This window comes from Triturus cristatus, chromosome 1_1, assembly GCF_964204655.1.
Source record: "Triturus cristatus chromosome 1_1, aTriCri1.1, whole genome shotgun sequence".
Classification (NCBI taxonomy): domain Eukaryota; kingdom Metazoa; phylum Chordata; class Amphibia; order Caudata; family Salamandridae; genus Triturus; species Triturus cristatus.
The window spans coordinates 773,298,082-773,324,351 of record NC_140579.1 but is presented as its reverse complement, the minus strand read 5'-3'; positions in this window follow the sequence as shown (position 1 = coordinate 773,324,351).

Below are 26,270 nucleotides of genomic sequence, written 5' to 3'. Positions count from 1 at the left end.
CAGTAAACTGATCTGGGTTTAATCCATCATCATTCTTTAGCTCACTCCACCACCCCAGTTCAGACATGGCCATATGCAAATCAGTCTGACCCTGTGCCTCATGGGAACAGCCCAGCCCGAACTGCCCAGCCATGTCTTCCCTGGACCGGAAACAAGCATCCTGGGACCGGTTTCGGGTTCATAACCCTCATCAGACAGGCTATCTTGAATCCCGTGGCAAATTGAGCAAGGGACCCACGTCTGGGCTTACCCTGCCAACTTATGGCGAACAAAGCGATACCAAAGGGGATGATGGACGGAGCGTTGGAGCAAATCAAACACTCACCCCCAGTCAACTGATCTGGGTTTAATCCATCATCATTCTTTAGCTCACTCCACCACCCCAGTTCACACATGGCCATATGCGAATCAGTCTGACCCTGTGCCTCATGGGAACAGTCCAGCCCTAACTGCCCAGCCATGTCTTCCCTGGACCGGAAACAAGCATCCTGGGACCGGTTTCGGTTTCATAACCTTCATCAGCCAGGCTATATTGAATCCAGTGGAAAAGTGAGCAAGGGACCCACGTCTGGGCATACGCTGCCAGTTTAGGGCGACCAAAGCGATACCAAAGGGGATTATGGACGGAGCATTAGAGCAAATCAAACACTCACCCCCAGTCAACTGATCTGGGTTTAATCCATCATCGTTCTTTAGCTCACTCCACCACCCCAGTTCAGACATGGCCATATGCAAATCAGTCTGACCCTGCGTCTCATGGGAACAGTCCATTCCGAACTGCCCAGCCATGTCTTCACTGGACCGGAAACAAGCATCCTGGAACCCGTTTCGGGTTCATAACCCTCGTCAGCGAGGCTATCTTGAATCCAGTGGCAAAGTGAGCAAGGGATCCACATCTGGGCATACCCTGCCAACTTAGGGCGAACAAAGAGATGCCAAAGGGGATGATGGACGAAGCGTTAGAGCAAATCAAACACTCACCCTCAGTCAACTGATCTGGTTATAATCCATCATCATTCTTTAGCTCAATCCACCACCCCAGTTCAGACATGACCATATGCAAATCAATCTGACCCTGCGTCTCATGGGAACAGTCCATTCCGAACTGCCCAGCCATGTCTTCACTGGACCGGAAACAAGCATCCTGGAACCCGTTTCGGGTTAATGACCCTCGTCAGCGAGGCTATCTTGAATCCAGTGGCAAAGTGAGCAAGGGACCCACGTCTGGGCATACCCTGCCAACTTAGGGCGAACAAAGCGATACCAAAGGGGATGATGGACTGAGCGTTAGAGCAAATCAAACACTCACCCTCAGTCAACTGATCTGGGTTTAATCCATCATCATTCTTTAGCTCACTCCACCACCCCAGTTCAGACATGGCCATATGCAAATCAGTCTGACCTTGTGCCTCATGGGAACAGTCCAGCCCGAACTGCCCAGCCATGTCTTCCCTGGACCGGAAACAAGCATCCTGGGACCAGTTTCGGGTTCATAACCCTCGTCGGGTAGGCTATATTGAATCCAGTGGCAAAGTGAGCAAGGGACCCACGTCTGGGCATACCCTGCCAACTTAGGGTGAACAAAGTGATACCAAAGTGGATGATGGATAGAGCGTTAGAGCAAATCAAACACTCACCCCCAGTCAACTGATCTGGGTTTAATCCATCATCATTCTTTAGCTCATTCCACCACCCCAGTTCAGACATGGCCATATGCAAATCAGTCTGACCCTGTGCCTCATGGGAACAGTCCAGCCCGAACTGCCCAGCCATTTCTTCCCTGAACTGGAAACAAGCATCCTGGGACCGGTTTCGGGTTCATAACCCGGGTCAGCCAGGCTATCTTGAATCCAGTGGCAAAGTTAGCAAGGGACCCACGTCTGGGCATACCCTTCCAACTTAGAGCGAACAAAGTGATACCAAACGGGATGATGGACGGAGCGTTAGAGCAAATCAAACACTCACCCCCAGTCAACTGATCTGGGTTTAATTCATCATCGTTCTTTTGCTCACTCCACCACCCCAGTTCAGACATGGCCATATGCAAATCAGTCTGACCCTGCGTCTCATGGGAACAGTCCATTCCGAACTGCCCAGCCATGTCTTCACTGGACCGGAAACAAGAATCCTTGAACCCGTTTCGGGTTCATAACCCTCGTCAGTGAGGCTATCTTGAATCCAGTGGCAAAGTGAGCAAGGGATCCACATCTGGGCATACCCTGCCAACTTAGGGCGAACAAAGAGATGCCAAAGGGGATGATGCACGAAGCGTTAGAGCAAATCAAACACTCACCCTCAGTCAACTGATCTGGTTATAATCCATCATCATTCTTTAGCTCAATCCACCACCCCAGTTCAGACATGGCCATATGCAAATCAGTCTGACCCTGTGCCTCATGGGAACAGTCCAGCCCGAACTGCCCAGCCATGTCTTCCCTGGACCGGAAACAAGCATCCTGGGACCGGTTTCGGGTTCATAACCCTAGTCAGCCAGGCTATCTTGAATCCAGTGGCAAAGTGAGCAAGGGACCCACGTCTGGGCATACCCAGCCAACTTAGGGCGAACAAAGCGATACCAAAGGAGATGATGGACGGAGCGTTAGAGCAAATCAAACACTCACCCCCAGTCAACTGATCTGCTTTTAATCCATCATCATTCTTTAGCTCACTCCACCACCCCAGTTCAGACATGGCCATATGCAAATCAGTCTGACCCTGTGCCTCATGGGAACAGTCCAGCCCGAACTGCCCAGCCATGTCTTTCCTGGACCGGAAACAAGTATCCTGGGACCGGTTTCGGGTTCATAACCCTCCTCAGCCAGGCTATCTTGAATCCAGTGGCAAAGTGAGCAAGGGACCCACGTCTGGGCATACCCAGCCAACTTAGGGCAAACAAAGCGATACCAAAGGAGATGATGGACGGAGCGTTAGAGCAAATCAAACACTCACCCCCAGTCAACTGATCTGCTTTTAATCCATCATCATTCTTTAGATCACTCCACCACCCCAGTTCAGACATGGCCATATGCAAATCAGTCTGACCCTGTGCCTCATGGGAACAGTCCAGCCCGAACTGCCCAGCCATGTCTTCCCTGGACCAGAAACAAGCATCCTGGGACCGGTTTCGGGTCCATAACTCTCGTCAGCCAGGCTATCTTGAATCCAGTGGCAAAGTGAGCAAGGGACCCACGTCTGGGCATACCTGCCAACTTAGGGCGAACAAAGCGATACCAAAGGGGGTGATTGACAGAGCGTTAGAGCAAATCAAACACTCACCCCCAGTCAACTGATCTGGGTTTAATCCATCATCATTCTTTAGCTCACTCCACCACCCCAGTTCAGACATGGCCATATGCAAATCAGTCTGAACCTGTGCCTCATGGGAACAGTCCAGCCTGAACTGCCCAGCCATGTCTTCCCTGAACTGGAAACAAGCATCCTGGGACGGGTTTCGGGTTCATAACCCTGGTCAGCCAGGCTATCTTGAATCCAGTGGCAAAGTTAGCAAGGGACCCACGTCTGGGCATACCCTGCCAACTTAGAGCGAACAAAGCGATACCAAAGGGGATGATGGACGGAGCGTTAGAGCAAATCAAACACTCACCCCCAGTCAACTGATCTGGGTTTAATCCATCATCGTTCTTTAGCTCACTCCACCACCCCAGTTCAGACATGGCCATATGCAAATCAGTCTGACCCTGTGCCTCATGGGAACAGTCCATCCCGAACTGCCCAGCCATGTCTTCCCTGGACCGGAAACAAGCATCCTGGAACCGGTTTCGGGTCCATAACCCTCGTCAGCGAGGCTATCTTGAATCCAGTGGCAAAGTGAGCAAGGGATCCACATCTGGGCATACCCTGCCAACTTAGGGCGAACAAAGAGATACCAAAGGGGATGATGGACGAAGCGTTAGAGCAAATCAAACACTCACCCTCAGTCAACTGATCTGGTTATAATCCATCATCATTTTTTAGCTCAATCCACCACCCCAGTTCAGACATGGCCATATGCAAATCAGTCTGACCCTGTGCCTCATGGGAACAGTCCAGCCCGAAATGCCTAGCCATGTCTTCCCTGGACCGGAAACAAGCATCCTGGGACCGGTTTCGGGTTCATAACCCTCGTCAGCCAGGCTATCTTGAATCCAGTGGCAAAGTGAGCAAGGGACCCACGTCTGGGCATACCCTGCCAACTTAGGGCAAACAAAGCGATCCAAAACGGGATGATGGACGGAGCGTTAGAGCAAATCAAACACTCACCCCCAGTCAACTGATCTGGGTTCAATCCATCATCATTCTTTAGCTCACTCCACCACCCCAGTTCAGACATGGCCATATGCAAATCAGTCTGACCCTGTGCCTTATGGGAACAGTCCAGCCCGAACTGCCCAGCCATGTCTTCCCTGGACTGGAAACAAGCATCCTGGGACCAGTTTCAGGTTCTTAACCCTCGTCAGCAAGGCTATCTTGAATCCAGTGGCAAAGTGAGCAAGGGACCCATGTCTGGGCATACCCTGCCAACTTAGGGCGAACAAAGCGATACCAAAGGGAATGATGGACGGAGAGTTAGAGCAAATCAAACACTCACCCCCAGTCAACTGATCTGGGTTTAATCCATCATCAATCTTTAGCTCACTCCACCACCCCAGTTCAGACATGGCCATATGCAAATCAGTCTGACCCTGTGCCTCATGGGAACAGCCCAGCCCGAACTGCCCAGCCATGTCTTCCCTTGACCGGAAACAATCATCCTGGGACCGGTTTCGGGTTCATAACCTTCATCAGCCAGGCTATCTTGAATCCAGTGGAAAAGTGAGCAAGGGACCCACGTCTAGGCACACGCTGCCAGTTTAGGGCGAACAAAGCGATACCAAAGGGGATTATGGACGGAGCGTTAGAGCAAATCAAACACTCACCCCCAGTCAACTGATCTGGGTTTAATCCATCATCATTCTTTAGCTCACTCCACCACCCCAGTTCAGATATGGCCATATGCAAATCAGTCTGACCCTGTGCCTCATGGGAACTGCTAAGCCATGTCTTCCCTGGACCGAAAACAAGCATCCTGGGACCGGTTTCGGGTTCATAACCCTCATCAGACAGGCTATCTTGAATCCCGTGGCAAATTGAGCAAGGGACCCACGTCTGGGCTTACCCTGCCAACTTATGGCGAACAAAGCGATACCAAAGGGGATGATGGACGGAGCGTTAGAGCAAATCAAACACTCACCCCCAGTCAACTGATCTGGGTTTAATCCATCATCATTCTTTAGCTCACTCCACCACCAGAGTTCACACATGGCCATATGCGAATCAGTCTGACCCTGTGCCTCATGGGAACAGTCCTGCCCGAACTGCCCAGCCATGTCTTCCCTGGACCGGAAACAAGCATCCTGGGACCGGTTTCGGGTTCATAACCTTCATCAGCCAGGCTATCTTGAATCCAGTGGAAAAGTGAGCAAGGGACCCACGTCTGGGCATACGCTGCCAATTTAGGGCGAACAAAGCGATACCAAAGGGGATTATGGACGGAGCGTTAGAACAAATCAAACACTCACCCCCAGTCAACTGATCTGGGTTTAATCCATCATCATTCTTTAGCTCACTCCACCACCCCAGTTCAGACATGGCCATATGCAAATCAGTCTGACCCTGTGCCTGATGGGAACAGTCCAGCCCGAACTGCCCAGCCATGTCTTCCCTGGACTGGAAACAAGCATCCTGGGACCGGTTTCGGGTTCATAACCCTCGTCAGGAAGGCTATCTTGAATCCAGTGGCAAAATGAGCAAGAGACCCACGTCTGGGCATACCCTGCCAACTTAGGGCGAACAAAGCGATACCAAAGGGGATGATGGACAGAGCGTTAGAGCAAATCAAACATTATCCCCCAGTGAACTGATCTGGGTTTAATCCATCATCCCTCTTTAGCTCACTCCACCACCCCAGTTCAGACATGGCCATATGTAAATCAGTCTGACCCAGTGCCTCATGGGAACAGTCCAGCCCGAACTGCCCAGCCATGTCTTCCCTGGACCGGAAACAAGCATCCTGGGACCGGTTTCGGGTTCATAACCTTCATCAGCAAGGCTATCTTGAATCCAGTGGAAAAGTGAGCAAGGGACCCACGTCTGGGCATACGCTGCCAGTTTAGGGCGAACAAAGCGATACCAAAGGGGATTGTGGACGGAGCGTTAGAGCAAATCAAACACTCACCCCCAGTCAACTGATCTGGGTTTAATCCATCATCATTCTCTAGCTCACTCCACCACCCCAGTTCAGACATGGCCATATGCAAATCAGTCTGACCCTGTGCCTCATGGGAACAGTCCAGCCTGAACTGCCCAGCCATGTCTTCCCTGGACTGGAAACAAGCATCCTGGGACCGGTTTCGGGTTCATAACCCTCGTCAGGCAGGCTATCTTGAATCCAGTGGCAAAGTGAGCAAGAGACCGACGTCTGGGCACACCCTGCCAACTTAGAGCGAACAAAGCGAAACCAAAGGGGATGATGGACAGAGCGTTAGAGCAAATCAAACACTCACCCCCAGTCAACTGATCTGGGTTTAATCCATCATCATTCTTTAGCTCACGCCACCACCGCAGTTCAGACATGGCCATATGCAAATCAGTCTGACCCTGTGCCTCATGGGAACAGTCCAGCCCGAACTGCCCAACCATGTCTTCACTGGACCGGAAACAAGCATCCTGGAACCCGTTTCGGGTTCATAACCCTCGTCAGCAAGGCTATCTTGAATCCAGTGGCAAAGTGAGCAAGGGATCCACATCTGGGCATACCCTGCCAACTTAGGGCGAACAAAGAGATACCAAAGGGGATGATGGACGAAGCGTTAGAGCAAATCAAACACTCACCCTCAGTCAACTGATCTGGTTATAATCCATCATCAGTCTTTAGCTCAATTCACCACCCCAGTTCAGACATGGCCATATGCAAATCAGTCTGACCCTGTGCCTCATGGGAACAGTCCAGCCCGAACTGCCCAGCCATGTCTTCCCTGGACCGGAAACAAGCATCCTGGGACCGGTTTCGGGTTCATAACCCTCGTCAGCCAGGCTATCTTGAATCCAGTGGCAAAGTGAGCAAGGGACCCACGTCTGGGCATACCCTGCCAACTTAGGGCGAACAAAGCGATACCAAAGGGTATGATGGACGGAGCGTTAGAGCAAATCAAACACTCACCCTCAGTCAACTGATCTGGGTTTAATCCATCATCATTCTTTAGCTCACTCCACCACCCCAGTTCAGACATGGCCATATGCAAATCAGTCTGACCCTGTGCCTGATGGGAACAGTCCAGCCCGAACTGCCCAGCCATGTCTTCCCTGGACTGGAAACAAGCATCCTGGGACCGGTTTCGGGTTCATAACCCTCGTCAGGAAGGCTATCTTGAATCCAGTGGCAAAATGAGCAAGAGACCCACGTCTGGGCATACCCTGCCAACTTAGGGCGAACAAAGCGATACCAAAGGGGATGATGGACAGAGCGTTAGAGCAAATCAAACATTAACCCCCAGTGAACTGGTCTGGGTTTAATCCATCATCCCTCTTTAGCTCACTCCACCACCCCAGTTCAGACATGGCCATATGTAAATCAGTCTGACCCAGTGCCTCATGGGAACAGTCCAGCCCGAACTGCCCAGCCATGTCTTCCCTGGACCGGAAACAAGCATCCTGGGACCGGTTTCGGGTTCATAACCTTCATCAGCCAGGCTATCTTGAATCCAGTGGAAAAGTTAACAAGGGACCCACGTCTGGGCATACGCTGCCAGTTTAGGGCGAACAAAGCGATACCAAAGGGGATTGTGGACAGAGCGTTAGAGCAAATCAAACACTCACCCCCAGTCAACTGATCTGGGTTTAATCCATCATCATTCTTTAGCTCACTCCACCACCCCAGTTCAGACATGGCCATATGCAAATCAGTCTGACCCTGTGCCTCATGGGAACAGTCCAGCCTGAACTGCCCAGCCATGTCTTCCCTGGACTGGAAACAAGCATCCTGGGACCGGTTTCGGGTTCATAACCCTCGTCAGGCAGGCTATCTTGAATCCAGTGGAAAAGTGAGCAAGAGACCGACGTCTGGACATACCCTGCCAACTTAGAGCGAACAAAGCGAAACCAAAGGGGATGATGGACAGAGCGTTAGAGCAAATCAAACACTCACCCCCAGTCAACTGATCTGGGTTTAATCCATCATCATTCTTTAGCTCACTCCACCACCGCAATTCAGACATGGCCATATGCAAATCAGTCTGACCCTGTGCCTCATGGGAACAGTCCAGCCCGAACTGCCCAGCCATGTCTTCCCTGGACCGGAAACAAGCATCCTGGGACCGGTTTCAAGGTCATATCCCTCGTCAGCAAGGCTATCTTGAATCCAGTGGCAAAGTGAGCAAGGGACCCACGTCTGTGCATACCCTGCCAATTTAGGGCAAACAAAGCGATACCAAAGGGGATGATGGACAGAGCCTTAGAGCAAATCAAACACTCACCCCCAGTCAACTGATGTGGGTTTAATCCATCATCATTCTTTAGCTCACTCCACCACCCCAGTTCAGACATGGCCATATGCAAATCAGTCTGACCCTGTGCCTCATGGGAACAGTCCAGCCCGAACTGCCCAGCCATTTCTTCCCTGAAGTGGAAACAAGCATCCTGGGACCGGTTTCGGGTTCATAACCCTGGTCAGCCAGGCTATCTTGAATCCAGTGGCAAAGTTAGCAAGGGCCCCGCGTCTGGGCATACCCTGCCAACTTGGAGCGAACAAAGCGATACCAAAGGGGATGATGGACGGAGCGTTAGAGCAAATCAAACACTCACCCCCAGTCAACTGATCTGGGTTTAATCCATCATCATTCTTTAGCTCACTCCACCACCCCAGTTCAGACATGGCCATATGCAAATCAGTCTGACCCTGCGTCTCATGGGGACAGTCCATTCCGAACTGCCCAGCCATGTCTTCACTGGACCGGAAACAAGCATCTGGAACCCGTTTCGGGTTCATAACCCTCGTCAGCAAGGCTATCTTGAATCCAGTGGCAAAGTGAGCAAGGGATCCACATCTGGGCATACCCTGCCAACTTAGGGCGAACAAAGACATACCAAAGGGGATGATGGACGAAGCGTTAGAGCAAATCAAACACTCACCCTCAGTCAACTGATCTGGTTATAATCCATCATCAGTCTTTAGCTCAATTCACCACCACAGTTCAGACATGGCCATATGCAAATCAGTCTGACACTGTGCCTCATGGGAACAGTCCAGCCCGAACTGCCCAGCCATGTCTTCCCTGGACCGGAAACAAGAATCCTGGGACCAGTTTCGGGTTCAAAACCCTCGTCAGCCGGGCTATCTTGAATCCAGTGGCAAAGTGAGCAAGGGACCCACGTCTGGGCATACCCTGCCAACTTAGGGTGAACAAAGCGATACCAAAGGGGATGATGGATGGAGTGTTAGAGCAAATCAAACACTCACCCCCAGTCAACTGATCTGGGTTTAATCCATCATCATTCTTTAGCTCACTCCACCACCCCAGTTCAGACATGGCCATATGCAAATCAGTCTGACCCTGTGCCTCATGGGAACAGTCCAGCCCAAACTGCCCAGCCATGTCTTCCCTGGACCGGAAACAAGCATCCTGGGACCGGTTTCGGGTTCATAACCCTAGTCAGCCAGGCTATCTTGAATCCAGTGGCAAAGTGAGCAAGGGACCCACGTCTGGGCATACCCAGCCAACTTAGGGCGAACAAAGCGATACCAAAGGAGATGATGGACGGAGCGTTAGAGCAAATCAAACACTCACCCCCAGTCAACTGATCTGCTTTTAATCCATCATCATTCTTTAGATCACTCCACCACCCCAGTTCAGACATGGCCATATGCAAATCAGTCTAACCCTGTGCCTCATGGGAACAGTCCAGCCCGAACTGCCCAGCCATGTCTTTCCTGGACCGGAAACAAGTATCCTGGGACCGGTTTCGGGTTCATAACCCTCCTCAGCCAGGCTATCTTGAATCCAGTGGCAAAGTGAGCAAGGGACCCACGTCTGGGCATACCCAGCCAACTTAGGGCGAACAAAGCGATACCAAAGGAGATGATGGACGGAGTGTTAGAGCAAATCAAACACTCTCCACCAGTCAACTGATCTGGGTTTAATCCATCATCAATCTTTAGCTCACTCCACCACCCCAGTTCAGACATGGCCATATGCAAATCAGTCTGACCCTGTGCCTCATGGGAACAGCCCAGCCCGAACTGCCCAGCCATGTCTTCCCTGGACTGGAAACAATCATCCTGGGACCGGTTTCGGGTTCATAACCTTCATCAGCCAGGCTATCTTGAATCCAGTGGCAAAGTGAGCAAGGGACCCACGTCTGGGCATACCCAGCCAACTTAGGGCGAACAAAGCGATACCAAAGGAGATGATGGACGGAGCGTTAGAGCAAATCAAACACTCACCCCCAGTCAACTGATCTGCTTTTAATCCATCATCATTCTTTAGATCACTCCACCACCCCAGTTCAGACATGGCCATATGCAAATCAGTCTGAACCTGTGCCTCATGGGAACAGTCCAGCCCGAACTGCCCAGCCATGTCTTCCCTGGACCAGAAACAAGCATCCTGGGACCGGTTTCGGGTCCATAACTCTCGTCAGCCAGGCTATCTTGAATCCAGTGGCAAAGTGAGCAAGGGACCCACTTCTGGGCATACCTGCCAACTTAGGGCGAACAAAGCGATACCAAAGGAGATGATGGACGGAGTGTTAGAGCAAATCAAACACTCACCCCCAGTCAACTGATCTGGGTTTAATCCATCATCATTCTTTAGCTCAATCCACCACCCCAGTTCAGACATGGCCATATGCAAATCAGTCTGACCCTGTGCCTCATGGGAACAGTCCAGCCCGAAATGCCTAGCCATGTCTTCCCTGGACCGGAAACAAGCATCCTGGGACCGGTTTCGGGTTCATAACCCTCGTCAGCCAGGCTATCTTGAATCCAGTGGCAAAGTGAGCAAGGGACCCACGTCTGAGCATACCCTGCCAACTTAGAGCGAACAAAGCGATACCAAAGGGGATGATGGACGAAGCGTTAGAGCAAATCAAACACTCACCCTCAGTCAACTGATCTGGTTATAATCCATCATCATTCTTTAGCTCAATCCACCACCCCAGTTCAGACATGGCCATATGCAAATCAGTCTGACCCTGTGCCTCATGGGAACAGTCCAGCCCGAAATGCCTAGCCATGTCTTCCCTGGACCGGAAACAAGCATCCTGGGACCGGTTTCGGGTTCATAACCCTCGTCAGCCAGGCTATCTTGAATCCAGTGGCAAAGTGAGCAAGGGACCCACGTCTGGGCATACTCTGCCAACTTAGGGCAAACAAAGCGATACAAAACGGGATGATGGACGGAGCGTTAGAGCAAATCAAACACTCACCCCCAGTCAACTGATCTGGGTTCAATCCATCATCATTCTTTAGCTCACTCCACCACCCCAGTTCAGACATGGCCATATGCAAATCAGTCTGACCCTGTGCCTCATGGGAACAGTCCAGCCCGAACTGCCCAGCCATGTTTTCCCTGGACTGGAAACAAGCATCCTGGGACCAGTTTCAGGTTCTTAACCCTCGTCAGCAAGGCTATCTTGAATCCAGTGGCAAAGTGAGCAAGGGACCCATGTCTGGGCATACCCTGCCAACTTAGGGCGAACAAAGCGATACCAAAGGGAATGATGGACGGAGAGTTAGAGCAAATCAAACACTCACCCCCAGTCAACTGATCTGGGTTTAATCCATCATCAATCTTTAGCTCACTCCACCACCCCAGTTCAGACATGGCCATATGCAAATCAGTCTGACCCTGTGCCTCATGGGAACAGCCCAGCCCGATCTGCCCAGCCATGTCTTCCCTGGACCGGAAACAATCATCCTGGGACCGGTTTCGGGTTCATAACCTTCATCAGCCAGGCTATCTTGAATCCAGTGGAAAAGTGAGCAAGGGACCCACGTCTGGGCACACGCTGCCAGTTTAGGGCGAACAAAGCGATACCAAAGGGGATTATGGACGGAGCGTTAGAGCAAATCAAACACTCACCCCCAGTCAACTGATCTGGGTTTAATCCATCATCATTCTTTAGCTCACTCCACCACCCCAGTTCAGACATGGCCATATGCAAATCAGTCTGACCCTGTGCCTCATGGGAACAGCCCAGCCTGAACTGCCCAGCCATGTCTTCCCTGGACCGGAAACAAGCATCCTGGGACCGGTTTCGGGTTCATAACCCTCATCAGACAGGCTATCTTGAATCCCGTGGCAAATTGAGCAAGGGACCCACGTCTGGGCTTACCCTGCCAACTTATGGCGAACAAAGCGATACCAAAGGGGATGATGGACGGAGCGTTAGAGCAAATCAAACACTCACCCCCAGTCAACTGATCTGGGTTTAATCCATCATCATTCTTTAGCTCACTCCACCACCCCAGTTCACACATGGCCATATGCGAATCCGCCTGACCCTGTGCCTCATGGGAACAGTCCTGCCCGAACTGCCCAGCCATGTCATCCCTGGACCGGAACCAAGCATCCTGGGACCGGTTTCGGGTTCATAACCCTCGTCAGGAAGGCTATCTTGAATCCAGTGGCAAAATGAGCAAGAGACCCACGTCTGGGCATACCCTGCCAACTTAGGGCGAACAAAGCGATACCAAAGGGGATGATGGACAGAGCGTTAGAGCAAATCAAACATTCACCCCCAGTGAACTGATCTGGGTTTAATCCATCATCACTCTTTAGCTCACTCCACCACCCCAGTTCAGACATGGCCATATGTAAATCAGTCTGACCCAGTGCTTCATGGGAACAGTCCAGCCCGAACTGCCCAGCCATGTCTTCCCTGGACCGGAAACAAGCATCCTGGGACCGGTTTCGGGTTCATAACCTTCATCAGCCAGGCTATCTTGAATCCAGTGGAAAAGTGAGCAAGGGACCCACGTCTGGGCATACGCTGCCAATTTAGGGCGAACAAAGCGATACCAAAGGGGATTATGGACGGAGCGTTAGAACAAATCAAACACTCACCCCCAGTCAACTGATCTGGGTTTAATCCATCATCATTCTTTAGCTCACTCCACCACCCCAGTTCAGACATGGCCATATGCAAATCAGTCTGACCCTGTGCCTCATGGGAACAGTCCAGCCCGAACTGCCCAGCCATTTCTTCCCTGAAGTGGAAACAAGCATCCTGGGACCGGTTTCGGGTTCATAACCCTGGTCAGCCAGGCTATCTTGAATCCAGTGGCAAAGTGAGCAAGGGCCCCACGTCTGGGCATACCCTGCCAACTTAGAGCGAACAAAGCGATACCAAAGGGGATGATGGACGGAGCGTTAGAGCAAATCAAACACTCACCCCCAGTCAACTGATCTGGGTTTAATCCATCATCATTCTTTAGCTCACTCCACCACCCCAGTTCAGACATGGCCATATGCAAATCAGTCTGACCCTGCGTCTCATGGGAACAGTCCATTCCGAACTGCCCAGCCATGTCTTCCCTGGACCGGAAACAAGCATCCTGGAACCCGTTTCGGGTTCATAACCCTCGTCAGCAAGGCTATCTTGAATCCAGTGGCAAAGTGAGCAAGGGATCCACATCTGGGCATACCCTGCCAACTTAGGGCGAACAAAGAGATACCAAAGGGGATGATGGACGAAGCGTTAGAGCAAATCAAACACTCACCCTCAGTCAACTGATCTGGTTATAATCCATCATCAGTCTTTAGCTCAATTCACCACCCCAGTTCAGACATGGCCATATGCAAATCAGTCTGACCCTGTGCCTCATGGGAACAGTCCAGCCCGAACTGCCCAGCCATGTCTTCCCTGGACCGGAAACAAGCATCCTGGGACCGGTTTCGGGTTCATAACCTTCATCAGCCAGGCTATCTTGAATCCAGTGGAAAAGTGAGCAAGGGACCCACGTCTGGGCATACGCTGCCAGTTTAGGGCGAACAAAGCGATACCAAAGGGGATTGTGGACGGAGCGTTAGAGCAAATCAAACACTCACCCCCAGTCAACTGATCTGGGTTTAATCCATCATCATTCTTTAGCTCACTCCACCACCCCAGTTCAGACATGGCCATAGGCAAATCAGTCTGACCCTGTGCCTCATGGGAACAGTCCAGCCTGAACTGCCCAGCCATGTCTTCCCTCGACTGGAAACAAGCATCCTGGGACCGGTTTCAGGTTCATAACCCTCGTCAGGCAGGCTATCTTGAATCCAGTGGCAAAGTGAGCAAGAGACCGACGTCTGGGCATACCCTGCCAACTTAGAGCGAACAAAGCGAAACCAAAGGGGATGATGGACGGAGCGTTAGAGCAAATCAAACACTCACCCCCAGTCAACTGATCTGGGTTTAATCCATCATCATTCTTTAGCTCACTCCACCACCGCAGTTCAGACATGGCCATATGCAAATCAGTCTGACCCTGTGCCTCATGGGAACAGTCCAGCCCGAAATGCCTAGCCATGTCTTCCCTGGACCGGAAACAAGCATCCTGGGACCGGTTTCGGGTTCATAACCCTCGTCAGCCAGGCTATCTTGAATCCAGTGGCAAAGTGAGCAAGGGACCCACGTCTGGGCATACCCTGCCAACTTAGGGCAAACAAAGCGATACAAAACGGGATGATGGACGGAGCGTTAGAGCAAATCAAACACTCACCCCCAGTCAACTGATCTGGGTTCAATCCATCATCATTCTTTAGCTCACTCCACCACCCCAGTTCAGACATGGCCATATGCAAATCAGTCTGACCCTGTGCCTCATGGGAACAGTCCAGCCCGAACTGCCCAGCCATGTTTTCCCTGGACTGGAAACAAGCATCCTGGGACCAGTTTCAGGTTCTTAACCCTCGTCAGCAAGGCTATCTTGAATCCAGTGGCAAAGTGAGCAAGGGACCCATGTCTGGGCATACCCTGCCAACTTAGGGCGAACAAAGCGATACCAAAGGGAATGATGGACGGAGAGTTAGAGCAAATCAAACACTCACCCCCAGTCAACTGATCTGGGTTTAATCCATCATCAATCTTTAGCTCACTCCACCACCCCAGTTCAGACATGGCCATATGCAAATCAGTCTGACCCTGTGCCTCATGGGAACAGCCCAGCCCGATCTGCCCAGCCATGTCTTCCCTGGACCGGAAACAATCATCCTGGGACCGGTTTCGGGTTCATAACCTTCATCAGCCAGGCTATTTTGAATCCAGTGGAAAAGTGAGCAAGGGACCCACGTCTGGGCACACGCTGCCAGTTTAGGGCGAACAAAGCGATACCAAAGGGGATTATGGACGGAGCGTTAGAGCAAATCAAACACTCACCCCCAGTCAACTGATCTGGGTTTAATCCATCATCATTCTTTAGCTCACTCCACCACCCCAGTTCAGACATGGCCATATGCAAATCAGTCTGACCCTGTGCCTCATGGGAACAGCCCAGCCCGAACTGCCCAGCCATGTCTTCCCTGGACCGGAAACAAGCATCCTGGGACCGGTTTCGGGTTCATAACCCTCATCAGACAGGCTATCTTGAATCCCGTGGCAAACTGAGCAAGGGACCCACGTCTGGGCTTACCCTGCCAACTTATGGCGAACAAAGCGATACCAAAGGGGATGATGGACAGAGCGTTAGAGCAAATCAAACACTCACCCCCAGTCAACTGATCTGGGTTTAATCCATCATCATTCTTTAGCTCACTCCACCACCCCAGTTCACACATGGCCATATGCGAATCCGTCTGACCCTGTGCCTCATGGGAACAGTCCTGCCCGAACTGCCCAGCCATGTCTTCCCTGGACCGGAACCAAGCATCCTGGGACCGGTTTCGGGTTCATAACCCTCGTCAGGAAGGCTATCTTGAATCCAGTGGCAAAATGAGCAAGAGACCCACGTCTGGGCATACCCTGCCAACTTAGGGCGAACAAAGCGATACCAAAGGGGATGATGGACAGAGCGTTAGAGCAAATCAAACATTCACCCCCAGTGAACTGATCTGGGTTTAATCCATCATCACTCTTTAGCTCACTCCACCACCCCAGTTCAGACATGGCCATATGTAAATCAGTCTGACCCAGTGCCTCATGGGAACAGTCCAGCCCGAACTGCCCAGCCATGTCTTCCCTGGACCGGAAACAAGCATCCTGGGACCGGTTTCGGGTTCATAACCTTCATCAGCCAGGCTATCTTGAATCCAGTGGAAAAGTGAGCAAGGGACCCACGTCTGGGCATACGCTGCCAATTTAGGGCGAACAAAGCGATACCAAAGGGGATTATGGACGGAGCGTTAGAACAAATCAAACACTCACCCCCAGTCAACTGATCTGGGTTTAATCCATCATCATTCTTTAGCTCACTCCACCACCCCAGTTCAGACATGGCCATATGCAAATCAGTCTGACCCTGTGCCTCATGGGAACAGTCCAGCCCGAACTGCCCAGCCATTTCTTCCCTGAAGTGGAAACAAGCATCCTGGGACCGGTTTCGGGTTCATAACCCTGGTCAGCCAGGCTATCTTGAATCCAGTGGCAAAGTGAGCAAGGGCCCCACGTCGGGGCATACCCTGCCAACTTAGAGCGAACAAAGCTATACCAAAGGGGATGATGGACGGAGCGTTAGAGCAAATCAAACACTCACCCCCAGTCAACTGATCTGGGTTTAATCCATCATCATTCTTTAGCTCACTCCACCACCCCAGTTCAGACATGGCCATATGCAAATCAGTCTGACCCTGCGTCTCATGGGAACAGTCCATTCCGAACTGCCCAGCCATGTCTTCCCTGGACCGGAAACAAGCATCCTGGAACCCGTTTCGGGTTCATAACCCTCGTCAGCAAGGCTATCTTGAATCCAGTGGCAAAGTGAGCAAGGGATCCACATCTGGGCATACCCTGCCAACTTAGGGCGAACAAAGAGATACCAAAGGGGATGATGGACGAAGCGTTAGAGCAAATCAAACACTCACCCTCAGTCAACTGATCTGGTTATAATCCATCATCAGTCTTTAGCTCAATTCACCACCCCAGTTCAGACATGGCCATATGCAAATCAGTCTGACCCTGTGCCTCATGGGAACAGTCCAGCCCGAACTGCCCAGCCATGTCTTCCCTGGACCGGAAACAAGCATCCTGGGACCGGTTTCGGGTTCATAACCCTCGTCAGCCAGGCTATCTTGAATCCAGTGGCAAAGTGAGCAAGGGACCCACGTCTGGGCATACCCTGCCAACTTAGGGCGAACAAAGCGATACCAAAGGGGATGATGGACGGAGCGTTAGAGCAAATCAAACACTCACCCTCAGTCAACTGATCTGGGTTTAATCCATCATCATTCTTTAGCTCACTCCACCACCCCAGTTCAGACATGGCCATATGCAAATCAGTCTGACCCTGTGCCTGATGGGAACAGTCCAGCCCGAACTGCCCAGCCATGTCTTCCCTGGACTGGAAACAAGCATCCTGGGACCGGTTTCGGGTTCATAACCCTCGTCAGGAAGGCTATCTTGAATCCAGTGGCAAAATGAGCAAGAGACCCACGTCTGGGCATACCCTGCCAACTTAGGGCGAACAAAGCGATACCAAAGGGGATGATGGACAGAGCGTTAGAGCAAATCAAACATTAACCCCCAGTGAACTGGTCTGGGTTTAATCCATCATCCCTCTTTAGCTCACTCCACCACTCCAGTTCAGACATGGCCATATGTAAATCAGTCTGACCCAGTGCCTCATGGGAACAGTCCAGCCCGAACTGCCCAGCCATGTCTTCCCTGGACCGGAAACAAGCATCCTGGGACCGGTTTCGGGTTCATAACCTTCATCAGCCAGGCTATCTTGAATCCAGTGGAAAAGTGAGCAAGGGACCCACGTCTGGGCATACGCTGCCAGTTTAGGGCGAACAAAGCGATACCAAAGGGGATTGTGGACGGAGCGTTAGAGCAAATCAAACACTCACCCCCAGTCAACTGATCTGGGTTTAATCCATCATCATTCTTTAGCTCACTCCACCACCCCAGTTCAGACATGGCCATATGCAAATCAGTCTGACCCTGTGCCTCATGGGAACAGTCCAGCCTGAACTGCCCAGCCATGTCTTCCCTCGACTGGAAACAAGCATCCTGGGACCGGTTTCAGGTTCATAACCCTCGTCAGGCAGGCTATCTTGAATCCAGTGGCAAAGTGAGCAAGAGACCGACGTCTGGGCATACCCTGCCAACTTAGAGCGAACAAAGCGAAACCAAAGGGGATGATGGACGGAGCGTTAGAGCAAATCAAACACTCACCCCCAGTCAACTGATCTGGGTTTAATCCATCATCATTCTTTAGCTCACTCCACCACCGCAGTTCAGACATGGCCATATGCAAATCAGTCTGACCCTGTGCCTCATGGGAACAGTCCAGCCCGAACTGCCCAGCCATGTCTTCCCTGGACCGGAAACAAGCATCCTGGGACCGGTTTCAAGGTCATATCCCTCGTCAGCAAGGCTATCTTGAATCCAGTGGCAAAGTGAGCAAGGGACCCACGTCTGTGCATACCCTGCCAATTTAGGGCAAACAAAGTGATACCAAAGGGGATGATGGACAGAGCGTTAGAGCAAATCAAACACTCACCCCCAGTCAACTGATGTGGGTTTAATCCATCATCATTCTTTAGCTCACTCCACCACCCCAGTTCAGACATGGCCATATGCAAATCAGTCTGACCCTGTGCCTCATGGGAACAGTCCAGCCCGAACTGCCCAGCCATTTCTTCCCTGAAGTGGAAACAAGCATCCTGGGACCGGTTTCGGGTTCATAACCCTGGTCAGCCAGGCTATCTTGAATCCAGTGGCAAAGTTAGCAAGGGCCCCGCGTCTGGGCATACCCTGCCAACTTGGAGCGAACAAAGCGATACCAAAGGGGATGATGGACGGAGCGTTAGAGCAAATCAAACACTCACCCCCAGTCAACTGATCTGGGTTTAATCCATCATCATTCTTTAGCTCACTCCACCACCCCAGTTCAGACATGGCCATATGCAAATCAGTCTGACCCTGCGTCTCATGGGAACAGTCCATTCCGAACTGCCCAGCCATGTCTTCACTGGACCGGAAACAAGCATCCTGGAACCCGTTTCGGGTTCATAACCCTCGTCAGCAAGGCTATCTTGAATCCAGTGGCAAAGTGAGCAAGGGATCCACATCTGGGCATACCCTGCCAACTTAGGGCGAACAAAGAGATACCAAAGGGGATGATGGACGAAGCGTTAGAGCAAATCAAACACTCACCCTCAGTCAACTGATCTGGTTATAATCCATCATCAGTCTTTAGCTCAATTCACCACCCCAGTTCAGACATGGCCATATGCAAATCAGTCTGACACTGTGCCTCATGGGAAGAGTCCAGCCCGAACTGCCCAGCCATGTCTTCCCTGGACCGGAAACAAGCATCCTGGGACCGGTTTCGGGTTCATAACCCTCGTCAGCCAGCCTATCTTGAATCCAGTGGCAAAGTGAGCAAGGGACCCACGTCTGGGCATACCCTGCCAACTTAGGGCGAACAAAGCGATACCAAAGGGGATGATGGACGGAGCGTTAGAGCAAATCAAACACTCCCCCTCAGTCAACTGATCTGGGTTTAATCCATCATCATTCTTTTGCTCACTCCACCACCCCAGTTCAGACATGGCCATATGCAAATCAGTCTGACCTTTTGCCTCATGGGAACAGTCCAGCCCGAACTGCCCAACCATGTCTTCCCTGGACCGGAAACAAGCATCCTGGGACCGGTTTCGGGTTCATAACCCTCGTCAGGCAGGCTATCTTGAATCCAGTGGCAAAGTGAGCAAGAGACCCACGTCTGGGCATACCCTGCCAACTTAGGGCGAACAAAGCGATACCAAAGGGGAGGATGGACGGAGCGTTAGAGCAAATCAAACACTCACCCCAGTCAACTGATCTGGGTTTAATCCATCATCATTCTTTAGCTCACTACACCACCCCAGTTTAGACATGGCCATATGCAAATCAGCCTGACCCTGTGCCTCATGGGAACAGTCCAGCCCGACCTGCCCAGCCATGTCTTCCCTGGACCGTTAACAAGAATCCTGGGACCAGTTTCGGGTTCATAACCCTCGTCAGCCAGGCTATCTTGAATCCAGTGGCAAAGTGAGCAAGGGACCCACGTCTGGGCATACCCTACCAACTTAGGGCGAACAAAGCGATACCAAAGGGGATGATGGACGGAGTGTTAGTGCAAATCAAACACTCACCCCCAGTCAACTGATCTGGGTTTAATCCATCATCATTCTTTAGCTCACTCCACCACCCCAGTTCAGACATGGCCATATGCAAATCAGTCTGACCCTGTGCCTCATGGGAACAGTCCAGCCCAAACTGCCCAGCCATGTCTTCCCTGGACCGGAAACAAGCATCCTGGTACCGGTGTCAGGTTCATAACCCTCGTCAGCAAGGCTATCTTGAATCCAGTGGCAAAGTGAGCAAGGGACCCACGTCTGGGCATACCCTGCCAACTTAGGGCGAACAAAGCGATACCAAAGGGGATGATGGACGGAGCGTTAGAGCAAATCAAACACTCACCCCAAGTCAACTGATCTGGGTTTAATCCATCATCATTCTTTAGTTCGCTCCACCACCCCAGTTCAGAAATGGCCATATGAAAATCAGCCTGACCCTGTGCCTCATGGGAACAGTCCAGCCCGAACTGCCCAGGAATATGTTCCCTGGACCGGAAACAAGCATCCTGGGACCGGTTTCGGGTTCATAACCCTAGTCAGCCAGGCTATCTTGAATCCAGTGGCAATGTGAGCAAGGGACCCACGTCTGGGCACACCCTGCCAACTTAGGGCAAACAAAGCGATACCAAAGGGGATGATGGACGGAGCGTTAGAGCAAATCAAACACTTACCCCCAGTCAACTTATCTGGGTTTAATCCATCATCATTCTTTAGCTCACGCCACCACCCCAGTTCAGACATGGCCATAAGCAAATCAGTCTGACCCTGTGCCTCATGGGAACAGTCCAGCCCGAACTGCCCAGCCATGTCTTTCCTGGACGGGAAACAAGCATCCTGGGACCGGTTTCGGGTTCATAACCCTCCTCAGCCAGGCTATCTTGAATCCAGTGGCAAAGTGAGCAAGGGACCCACGTCTGGGCATACCCAGCCAACTTAGGGCGAACAAAGCGATACCAAAGGAGATGATGGACGGAGGGTTAGAGCAAATCAAACACTCACCCCCAGTCAACTGATCTGGGTTTAATCCATCATCATTCTTTAGATCACTCCACCACCCCAGTTCAGACATGGCCATATGCAAATCAGTCTGACCCTGTGCCTCATGGGAACAGTCCAGCCCGAACTGCCCAGCCATGTCTTCCCTGGACCGGAAACAAGCATCCTGGGACCGGTTTCGGGTTCATACCTCTCGTCAGCCAGGCTATCTTGAATCCAGTGGCAAAGTGAGCAAGGGACCCACGTCTGGGCATACCTGCCAACTTAGGGCGAACAAAGCGATACCAAAGGGGGTGATTGACAGAGCGTTAGAGCAAATCACACACTCACCCCCAGTCAACTGATCTGGGTTTAATCCATCATCATTCTTTAGCTCACTCCACCACCCCAGTTCAGACATGGCCATATGCAAATCAGTCTGACCCTGTGCCTCATGGGAACAGTCCAGCCTGAACTGCCCAGCCATGTCTTCCATGAACTGGAAACAAGCATCCTGGGACCGGTTTCGGGTTCATAACCGTGGTCAGCCAGGCTATCTTGAATCCAGTGGCAAAGTTAGCAAGGGACCCACGTCTGGGCATACCCAGCCAACTTAGGGCGAACAAAGCGATACCAAAGGAGATGATGGACGGAGGGTTAGAGCAAATCAAACACTCACCCCCAGTCAACTGATCTGGGTTTAATCCATCATCATTCTTTAGATCACTCCACCACCCCAGTTCAGACATGGCCATATGCAAATCAGTCTGACCCTGTGCCTCATGGGAACAGTCCAGCCCGAACTGCCCAGCCATGTCTTCCCTGGACCGGAAACAAGCATCCTGGGACCGGTTTCGGGTTCATAACCCTCATCAGCCAGGCTATCTTGAATCCAGTGGAAAAGTGAGCAAGGGACCCACGTCTGGGCATAGGCTGCCAGTTTAGGGCGAACAAAGCGATACCAAAGGGGATTATGGACGGAGCGTTAGAGCAAATCAAACACTCACCCCCAGTCAACTGATCTGGGTTTAATCCATCATCATTCTTTAGCTCACTCCACCACCCCAGTTCAGACATGGCCATATGCAAATCAGTCTGACCCTGTGCCTCATGGGAACAGCCCAGCCCGAACTGCCCAGCCATGTCTTCCCTGGACCGGAAACAAGCATCCTGGGACCAGTTTCGGGTTCATAACCCTCATCAGACAGGCTATCTTGAATCCCGTGGCAAATTGAGCAAGGGACCCACGTCTGGGCTTACCCTGCCAACTTATGGCGAACAAAGCGATACCAAAGGGGATGATGGACGGAGCGTTAGAGCAAATCAAACACTCACCCCCAGTCAACTGATCTGGGTTTAATCCATCATCATGCTTTAGCTCGCTCCACCACCCCAATTCACACATGGCCATATGCGAATCAGTCTGACCCTGTGCCTCATGGGAACAGTCCAGCCCAAACTGCCCGGCCATGTCTTCCCTGGACCGGAAACAAGCATCCTGGGACCGGTTTCGGGTTCATAACCCTCGTCAGGAAGGCTATCTTGAATCCAGTGGCAAAATGAGCAAGAGACCCACGTCTGGGCATACCCTGCCAACTTAGGGCGAACAAAGCGATACCAAAGGGGATGATGGACAGAGCGTTAGAGCAAATCAAACATTCACCCCCAGTGAACTGATCTGGGTTTAATCCATCATCACTCTTTAGCTCACTCCACCACCCCAGTTCAGACATGGCCATATGTAAATCAGTCTGACCCAGTGCCTCATGGGAACAGTCCAGCCCGAACTGCCCAGCCATGTCTTCCCTGGACCGGAAACAAGCATCTTGGGACCGGTTTCGGGTTCATAACCTTCATCAGCCAGGCTATCTTGAATCCAGTGGAAAAGTGAGCAAGGGACCCACGTCTGGGCATACGCTGCCAATTTAGGGCGAACAAAGCGATACCAAAGGGGATTATGGACGGAGCGTTAGAGCAAATCAAACACTCACCCTCAGTCAACTGATCTGGGTTTAATCCATCATCAGTCTTTAGCTCAATCCACCACCCCAGTTCAGACATGGCCATATGCAAATCAGTCTGACCCTGTGCCTCATGGGAACAGTCCAGCCCGAACTGCCCAGCCATGTCTTCCCTGGACCGGAAACAAGCATCCTGGGACCGGTTTCGGGTTCATAACCCTCGTCAGCCAGGCTATCTTGAATCCAGTGGCAAAGTGAGCAAGGGACCCACGTCTGGGCATACCCTGCCAACTTAGGGCGAACAAAGCGATACCAAAGGGGATGATGGACGGAGCGTTGGAGCAAATCAAACACTCACCCTCAGTCAACTGATCTGGGTTTAATCCATCATCATTCTTTAGCTCACTCCACCACCCCAGTTCAGACATGGCCATATGCAAATCAGTCTGACCTTGTGCCTCATGGGAACAGTCCAGCCCGAACTGCCCAGCCATGTCTTCCCTGGACCGGAAACAAGCATCCTGGGACCGGTTTCGGGTTCATAACCCTCGTCAGGCAGGCTATCTTGAATCCAGTGGCAAAGTGAGCAAGAGACCCACGTCTGGGCATACCCTGCCAACTTAGGGCGAACAAAGCGATACCAAAGGGGACGATGGACGGAGCGTTAGAGCAAATCAAACACTCACCCCAGTCAACTGATCTGGGTTTAATCAATCATCATTCTTTAGCTCACTACACCACCCCAGTTTAGACATGGCCATATGCAAATCAGTCTGACCCTGTGCCTCATGGGAACAGTCCAGCCCGACCTGCCCAGCCATGTCTTCCCTGGACCGGAAACAAGAATCCTGGGACCAGTTTCGGGTTCATAACCCTCGTCAGCCAGGCTATCTTGAATCCTGTGGCAGAGTGAGCAAGGGACCCACGTCTGGGCATACCCTGCCAACTTAGGGCGAACAAAGCGATACCAAAGGGGATGATGGACGGAGTGTTAGAGCAAATCAAACACTCACCCCCAGTCAACTGATCTGGGTTTAATCCATCATCATTCTTTAGCTCACTCAACCATCCCAGTTCAGACATGGCCATATGCAAATCAGTCTGACCCTGTGCCTCATGGGAACAGTCCAGCCCAAACTGCCCAGCCATGTCTTCCCTGGACCGGAAACAAGCATCCTGGTACCAGTTTGAGGTTCATAACCCTCGTCAGCAAGGCTATCTTGAATCCAGTGGCAAAGTGAGCAAGAGACCCACGTCTGGGCATACCCTGCCAACTTAGGGCGAACAAAGCGATACCAAAGGGGATGATGGACAGAGCGTTAGAGCAAATCAAACATTCACCCCCAGTGAACTGAACTGGGTTTAATCCATCATCACTCTTTAGCTCACTCCACCACCCCAGTTCAGACATGGCCATATGTAAATCAGTCTGACCCAGTGCCTCATGGGAACAGTCCAGCCCGAACTGCCCAGCCATGTCTTCCCTGGACCGGAAACAAGCATCTTGGGACCGGTTTCGGGTTCATAACCTTCATCAGCCAGGCTATCTTGAATCCAGTGGAAAAGTGAGCAAGGGACCCACGTCTGGGCATACGCTGCCAATTTAGGGCGAACAAAGCGATACCAAAGGGGATTATGGACGGAGCGTTAGAGCAAATCAAACACTCACCCTCAGTCAACTGATCTGGGTTTAATCCATCATCAGTCTTTAGCTCAATCCACCACCCCAGTTCAGACATGGCCATATGCAAATCAGTCTGACCCTGTGCCTCATGGGAACAGTCCAGCCCGAACTGCCCAGCCATGTCTTCCCTGGACCGGAAACAAGCATCCTGGGACCGGTTTTGGGTTCATAACCCTCGTCAGCCAGGCTATCTTGAATCCAGTGGCAAAGTGAGCAAGGGACCCACGTTTGGGCATACCCTGTCAACTTAGGGCGAACAAAGCGATACCAAAGGGGATGATGGACGGAGCGTTGGAGCAAATCAAACACTCACCCTCAGTCAACTGATCTGGGTTTAATCCATCATCATTCTTTAGCTCACTCCACCACCCCAGTTCAGACATGGCCATATGCAAATCAGTCTGACCTTGTGCCTCATGGGAACAGTCCAGCCCGAACTGCCCAGCCATGTCTTCCCTGGACCGGAAACAAGCATCCTGGGACCGGTTTCGGGTTCATAACCCTCGTCAGGCAGGCTATCTTGAATCCAGTGGCAAAGTGAGCAAGAGACCCACGTCTGGGCATACCCTGCCAACTTAGGGCGAACAAAGCGATACCAAAGGGGACGATGGACGGAGCGTTAGAGCAAATCAAACACTCACCCCAGTCAACTGATCTGGGTTTAATCAATCATCATTCTTTAGCTCACTACACCACCCCAGTTTAGACATGGCCATATGCAAATCAGTCTGACCCTGTGCCTCATGGGAACAGTCCAGCCCGACCTGCCCAGCCATGTCTTCCCTGGACCGGAAACAAGAATCCTGGGACCAGTTTCGGGTTCATAACCCTCGTCAGCCAGGCTATCTTGAATCCTGTGGCAGAGTGAGCAAGGGACCCACGTCTGGGCATACCCTGCCAACTTAGGGCGAACAATGCGATACCAAAGGGGATGATGGACGGAGTGTTAGAGCAAATCAAACACTCACCCCCAGTCAACTGATCTGGGTTTAATCCATCATCATTCTTTAGCTCACTCCACCACCCCAGTTCAGACATGGCCATATGCAAATCAGTCTGACCCTGTGCCTCATGGGAACAGTCCAGCCCAAACTGCCCAGCCATGTCTTCCCTGGACCGGAAACAAGCATCCTGGTACCAGTTTGAGGTTCATAACCCTCGTCAGCAAGGCTATCTTGAATCCAGTGGCAAAGTGAGCAAGGGACCCACGTCTGGGCATACCCTGCCAACTTAGGGCGAACAAAGCGATACCAAAGGGAATGATGGACTGAGCGTTAGAGCAAATCAAACACTCACCCCAAGTCAACTGATCTGGGTTTAATCCATCATCATTCTTTAGTTCGCTCCACC